This window comes from Meles meles, chromosome 14 (assembly GCF_922984935.1).
Source record: "Meles meles chromosome 14, mMelMel3.1 paternal haplotype, whole genome shotgun sequence".
Classification (NCBI taxonomy): domain Eukaryota; kingdom Metazoa; phylum Chordata; class Mammalia; order Carnivora; family Mustelidae; genus Meles; species Meles meles.
Window position 1 is genome coordinate 35,088,308 of NC_060079.1, and position 6,155 is coordinate 35,094,462.

A 6,155-nucleotide genomic window follows, 5' to 3' on the forward strand; every position below is an offset into this window, starting at 1 on the left:
CTGCTGCTCTGCTTATTTGTGCCTTCTTTCTCTCTCTCTGTCAAATAAATAAATAAAATCTTAAAAAAAAAGAAAAGATTTACCATAGGAATAGAAATGTGGTCATAGTAGATTAGAAAAACTTGAGCCCAGTGAGTAGAATTGTTTGGAGGGAAATAGAAATCATTGAAGAGGATCCGATAGGTGTTTACTGCATTTTTTCAAGACAGAGATGATCTCTGTACCCGGATTCCAGTGTGTATCAGGGGTGGTGGGACAGGTAACCACAGAAAAGAATAACTTTTAGGTTTGTATTGGAAGCTCTGAATAGATTGGGATGCAATTTAATATGAAGGGAAACACTAAAATATGAACAGCTTTGGAGAAGATGAAACAGTCAAGTTTAAAAATGATAAATCTGAAGTACTTGATAGTTACCTAGATAAAGGTGGCAAGTAGATGCTTATTTGACTTTGGGTCTGAAGAAGCTCATGAAACATATTATGTCTGGATAAAATATCTTAGCGACTGTGTGTGTATGTATGTGTAAGCTGCATTTAAGATTGAGATCATTAGACTTGATGAAGTTACCTAGGGAATACCGAAGAAAATGAGAACTGAGAGCCAAACCTGAGGACCTCAGACTTTAGACTTTGGAGGTTATGTAAAGGATATCCATATCAGTAAAAGAAACTCAGATATGTTGATGAGGTATATAGAGGTTAAGAAAAGAAAGCCTATCATGAAGGAGATAATGATCAAACTTTTCAAATGCTAAGAGTTTGAGTAACAGATTTTAGCAACATGGAGGTAATTGTAAACTTGAAAAAGAGTTCAGTACACTTTTGGTAATGAAAGCAAATTGAAATATGTTGCTAGCGAAGTAAGAAAGTGGAAATAGCAAGTGCAGATAACACTTTTCAGATGAAGAATAGAAAAATTGTATATTAGCTAGAGGAGACTGCTAGGGCTCTGTAATGTCAATCCATAATGTGCTTCCCACACAAATTAAAAATTACTTTAGAAGTAGACACAGTAACCAAATAATTGGAATAATAATTACCATGGAACATTTTATTATTGGTACATTTTAGGTTGGACTATATGGCTAAAGTATGCTTTCAAATGGACTTGCTAACGTGTTCTGTCTCACCTCAACTCCCCAAAAGGTTAAACTTTGAAACAGAGCTCCTGAGGGCAAGTTTTAATTTTCTCTATAGAAATCCTTACCGCAAACTGTTGTTTGGTCCCTATAGGGGGTAGGCAGGACAGACCGTGTGCTCACACCCAGTAATGGATTAGTTTCACCTGATCAGGAAACCAGAACAAAAACAAGCTACTGGAAAAATTACTCAGAGGCAAACATGCCAGCATCCATACTCAGCATTGAATATTTTTACCTGCTATTACAAATTTTGCCCATTCAGAGCTCTGTTATGGCCTTTGGAAGAAACGAACAGAAGTCTCTCCTGGTTATCCTACCCTTAGCTCCATCAACAGATTGCTGCTCCTTAGGTAATTATCCTGGTTCCCAAATGGGACACGGTAGAATCTTCCTCCAGAACGTAAATAATAAATTAATTCTAATCCCACTATGTATCCAAGGCTGAAAATTTACTTCCTGTTTTATTATCCATCCATCCATAATATCTCCAACCATGTTCTTACAATTTGTCCAATTTTCTTCAATGAAATTAAGTGATATATCTATGCAATGCCAGCAATATAATAGAATCCTGCATTTGAGTGGACTCGTTATTACCCTGAAGGAAGGAAAACGTATTTCTCTGATCTCCTCTACTACTGTCTCCTTTCATTCTCTTCACACTCCTTACTTTGCTAGTCCAATCTATCTAAGACAACAGGGACAAACCTGTAGTCCCAGTAAGTCGGGTTTGTGGACCTGTCTCAGTGCGATAGACTGCACTGATGAAACATTGCCACAAAGAAAAAGAGAAAGTTACCATGAGATTTGGGATAAGTGGCATTTGGGCCAGATCTAAATGAAGGAGGGGTTTGAGAGGCTAAAAACAAAGCTAGGCTTTGTGTAGAGGGGTCAAAATGAGGTCTGGTTTGGAACGTGGACCAAGAATACTGTTTCTGTGGAAACTAAAGTCAGTTTAATGTGGAATGTTATGTCTAGAAAACCATTATCTGCATCTTTGCTCTGTATCAAGATGACTTAGATACCCAGGCAAGAGTGGCATGTTTTATTCTTAGTGATATATTTTTAAACCACATTTCTGCTGATCTGATTTTCAAGGGACAGAATTTCTTAGTGATTAAGAAATGAGTAGTCACTAAAGAAGGTGGCTGTTAGATTACATTACAGCTGCAGTAAATCCTTAGAGACATATTGTTTCATGTTAACTTTGAGCTGGCCTTATCTGTTGTCCCAGTCTAATGAATGAGATGGCCAATTTTAACTTTCTTAGTTTGTGTTAATTTTTATTTCCATTACCGATTTGTTATATATCAGAATCTCTTTGTTTGCCATTTTCTTTCTTTTTTTTTTTAAAGATTTTATTTATTTATTTGACAGAGAGAGTGATCACAAGTAGGCAGAGAGGCAGGCAGAGAGAGAGGAGGAATCAGGCTCCCTGCTAAGCAGAGAGCCCAATGTGGGGCTCGATCCCAGGACCCTGAGATCATGACGTGAGCCGAAGGCAGAGGCTTTAACCCACTGAGCCACCCAGGCGCCCCTGTTTACCATTTTCTTAGTCTGAAATGGTCTGGCCTCATATATCTGTATGAGTCACCCACCCTTACTTTTTTTTTTTATTTTTTTGAATGTCATTGTCACTGCAGTCTTCTCATCCTCTCTAAAATTTCACCGTTTTCCCCTGAAACTTATACTCTCCTTCTCTGCATTATTTTTTTCTTATCCCTTATCACTACACTTACTTCCTGTAGGAAGCAGCCTCTAATATGGTCCCCAGTGTTCCCCACCTCCTGGTATTCAAGCCCCTGTGTAATTTCCTCTCCTTTCAATATGGGCAGGACTCATTGACACACTTCTTACAAGGATGATATGACCTAATGGAGGGATGCCATTTCTGAGATTAAGGTTCCAAAAAGTGGTGGCTTCCACCTCTCTCTTTGGGGAAAATAAGCTGATATTGTATGAGTAACCCTATGGTCAAGATCCTATAGCAAAAAATGATGTCTCCACAACAGGCAATAGACACATGAGGGAGCTTGTTAGTGGAACTTGTGACCACAGCCATGAATGAGATGTTGACAGAAGCCTTATGAGAAACCCTGAGCCAGAAGCAGCCTGAATAGCTGCACCTGGATTTGTAACCCACAGAAACGGTGAGGTGATGCATGTTTTAAGTTACTTACTTTTTGGCATAATTAAATATGCCATACTAGTACTAGATAACCGTTACTTTTAGTTAGCTTGATTACCGTTTTAGCAACTAGAATGTTAACCTTTGTAGGGAGTGATTTGGGATTTGTTTTGTTTCCACTGGTTTTCCTTATTGCCTAGAACTGGGAATAACATTATAATTGCATATTAATATGTAATCATAAGGCATCCGGATTTTGGCATCCTGATAAAGAAGTAGAATATGCTGTCTTAATACATCTAACTTATCATGCAATATAAGGGTTACTTGTCTGATCACACAGGGGTTTTTATCCAAAGGAAACCCACTTAACAAAAGGCACAGAGAAAAGAACAGCCTGGAAATTAGCAAGTCCTCTTGACACATTTGACCTGCATTACACATGACTGATAATGTGTTGCCTTTCATTAAAAATGAAGAAATAAACAGCACAAGAGTTCATCAGCTGTACCTCAATCTTTTCTTCATTCTTGGAGGTTATGTAAAGAAATAAGACTTAAAACAAGTTTTGTAACATCAGTGTGTTGAGAAATATAGCAATTTACTAATTATATCCCCGACGAACCACAGATAGCTTTCATTTGTACTGAATTCTTGCTTATCTATATCTACCAACTACTAAACAAAGTGGTTTTGTAAGTTGACATGTACTACAGAAAATAGCATATATTCTAAAAATTATAATAATTTCTCCATTCCAGTCCCGATCACTCCACTTCTCTCATAAATCATGTTTCTGTATTTGTGGGGAGAAGTTTCTAGGACCATCGCTCTATTGAATCAGTCCATTGTACTATCCCTGTCCCAAATATGCTATATTTAAAACTTAAGCTTTATTATAGTTCTTAATAATTTGGGACACAAGTCCCAATCCTTTATTTTTTTTAAAGATTTTATTTATTTATTTGATAGACAGAGATAACAAGTAGGCAGAGAGGCAGGCAGAGAAAGAAGGGGGAAGCAGGCTCCTTGCTGAGCAAAGAGCCGATGCGGGGCTCAATCCCAGGACCCTGAAATCATGACCTGAGCTGAAGGCAGAGGCTTAACCCACTGAGCCACCCAGGCGCTCCCCAATCCTTTATTTTTTTAAAGAAGGCTTTGTATATTCTTGGTTGCAAGTCCATTGAGAAAGGCTTATTGAACTCACTTCACAAAATTGTGAATTTCATTAAGGTGAATGTACAAATCAAGTTGGAAAGAAAAACAACCCTTAAAATATTGACTTTATCCTTACATAAAATTCTTGCACAGCTTTAATTTATTTCCAGACACCATATATTTTTGTTGTAATTGCTGGCATCACTTTAAAAAATATATTTTGTAATTCTGTATTGGTAGTGAATAAAATTGTAAATGATAATAAGAGAAATAATAATATGAAATGATAAGAAGATAAATCTTTGATTTTCATGTAATTAAATTTATCAATTTTTGCCTTGTCATTTGTTCTTCAAAAGTTTTATACAAGATGTTCCTTTTCTGCCTCTAGGACACAATGAAGCTTTCCTTAATTTTCCTTTATTAGCTCTACAATTTAACCTTCAAAATTAAATATTTAATCCATCTAGTTTCCATCCTTGAATGTCGTGTTTGATTAAGTTTTTTGTTCTCTAGATGGAGAAGTAAGCTTCTTGCTGCAATTTACTTAAACTCTCTATCTTTCCCTAATGATTTTTGGTAATGCTTTATTGTATAAGAAATGGCCAGATACAATGGTCTAGTTTCTAGCTCTCTATTCTTTCAGTTGGTTTATCTGTGTGTGTGTGTGTGTGTGTTTTAAGATTTTATTTATTTATTTGAGAGAGAGAGAGAAAGAGAGAGAGCATGAGAGGGAGGTCAGAGGGAGAAGCAGACTCCCCATGGAGGTGGGAGCCTGACGTGGGACTTGATCCCAGGACTCCGGGATCATGACCTGAGCTGAAGGCAGTCGCTTAACCAACTGAGTCACCCTAGCACCCCTGTGGGTTTTTATAAACGTCAAAATTTAAAACATGTAACTAATACTATAGCATACTATAGTATATCTTACTTTATCTTCTTTTAAAAAATTTGTTGGGCTCTTATGCATTCTTATACTTCTCTATACATTTTAGAGCATTGTAGGTTTTTTAAAAAGAATAAAAATCCTAGGATTGGGAATACATAGAATTTATATGAATTTAAAAGTAGAGGACAGAATTGAAGAATTTAATAGAAGAAATAGATTGTTATCTGGAACATATAAATAACTTTGTCAAATTAACAACAAAGATAATAAAGCTGTAACAGAAAGCAAATAAAGAATATATATTTAGCCAGTTTATGGAATAGGAAACCAAAAGAGTCAATAAGCATACGAAGACATGTGCTTAAAGTCATTGGCATTAAACAAAGTTGGTTAAATACACTGGGACATCATTTTATACCTCAGTTACTTTCACATAAAAACACTTTATAATCCCAAGTGTTGATGGGGATGTTTCATGAAATTGTAAAATTCTACTGGTCATGAGATTATCTTTGGAACTCTCCTAGAAATCCAAATGCATTTTTTTTTTTTATGCTTAGCACAGGATAAGTGCTCAGTATATTGTGTTTACCACCTTAGACAATCAAAGTTAAAAAAAATTACATTATCAAGAATGTATCAGCTTGGGGCGCCTGGGTGGCTCAGTAGGTTAAAGCCTCTGCTTTCGGCTCAGGTCATGATCTCAGGGTCCTGGGATCGAGCCCCACATCAGGCTCTCTGCTCAGCAGGGAGCCTGCTTCCTCTTCTCTCTCTCTGCCTGCCTCTCTGCCTACTTGTGATATCTGTCTGTCAAAAAAAATGAATAAAATCTGGGG